Source organism: Schistocerca serialis, chromosome 1 (genome assembly GCF_023864345.2).
Source record: "Schistocerca serialis cubense isolate TAMUIC-IGC-003099 chromosome 1, iqSchSeri2.2, whole genome shotgun sequence".
Taxonomy (NCBI): Eukaryota; Metazoa; Arthropoda; class Insecta; order Orthoptera; family Acrididae; genus Schistocerca; species Schistocerca serialis.
Genome location: NC_064638.1, coordinates 733,843,035 through 733,844,649, shown reverse-complemented (window position 1 = coordinate 733,844,649; position 1,615 = coordinate 733,843,035).

Genomic DNA, 1,615 nt, shown 5'->3' with positions numbered 1-1,615 from the left:
GTATGTTCCTCTGTGTGTACGGCCGCAAATGTCGGATAGGCTCAATGAGATGCGAGAAAGAACGTTACCAGAGAGAAATGCATCACGTGTCCTCGGAAAGTAACAATGTTTCGTTATGTGAAATTTGCGAACATCAAACAGTAAAGTCGTGGATAGTAATTCCTAAGTATCACACTCAGTATGAATTTCTTTGTTCGACTATGAGACTCCAAGAACGATGTTCTTATTTTGCTCCATGTAGGTGCGTGAAATACACAGCTTAGCAAACAAATTCAAGCATCCAGAAGATTTGGTCAGATGTCAGTGTAACCTCGTATACGTATATGCCATCGGCGGATATGTTAACTTGCAATCATCTATGACACACAGAACGGCCACTAGAGTGCACTGGAAATATTCCTATTTGGGTTCTTACCAGGTCTGGTAGAACATGTAAAGAGCGTGAGCGACGTCAGACAATGCTGTGAAAGGCACGGAGATGCCATGTACTCGCGTGTGACAGCGTTATCCGCACCCGACTGAGCTTGAAAGGGGTTCCATTGTGAATCCGCATTTGGACGCCTGGTTGAATCGTGCAGTGTCCCGCTTTGTGGGGTATTCGGAAGTGACAGTGGTCCGATGACGGACTGTATGGGAACATGAGAGCGCGTATACTCGTCGTCACTGTTCCGGTAGGCTGCGTCTCACCACCACGTGGGAGAAGCGCCGACTTGTGCACTAGTCACATCGTACCATAGGTGACTGCCATCCGAGAAAACGTCATCTCGCACCACTGACTGAGCAGTACCAGTAGCCGAACCACGTAATGTCCGTCTCGAGCGTGGCCTGCCCGTAACACCACAACAAACGGCTGCGTTTGGACTGCTGCAATGATCGGGAAGGGTGGACTGCCGACGAATGGGATGGGACTGTGTTCAGCGAAGAATCGCGGTTCTGCAGTAACCCGTGTGACAATCGTCGGTGAGTATGACGGCGTCCTGAGAGACGTCCTATTCTTCCATTGTTTTGAAGAGAGCTGCGTTACTCTTGGCCATATGGAGCAGAAAGAGGAGGAGATTAGTGTTTGACGTCCCGTCGACAACGAGGTCATTAGAAATGGAGCACAAGCTCGGATTACGGAATGATGGGGAAGAAAATCGGCGATTCACTCTGTCAAAAGAACCATCCCGACATTTTCCTGAAGCGATTTAGGGAAATCACGGGAAACCTAAATCAGGACGGCCGGATGCAGATTTGAATCGTCGTCCTCCCGAATGTGAGTCTAGTGACCTCGGCCATTGTGTATTGGGAGGCACAACCGATGTAGGCCAGTACATCTCAGGAGAGGATACGCCTTCATGGCACCCAATCTTTTCAGTGAAAACGTCCAGGCCAGGGGGTATGCAACCTCATATGGATAAGGAGGTTCACACTGCCAAGTTCTCTGGAAATTTGACTCGATTTCATAATCACTGAAATAAAATCACACACCCTCCAATCCGCGAACTTAATTTCGTTTGCTCCTACCCTTCGGAGTGCTTTATTTTTTTGTCGTCGTATTTCTTTGTGACAGTGGATAATTTGAGCCTATGAGGAAACATCGGATATGAAGTTCCGCAAACTGTGACCATTTGTC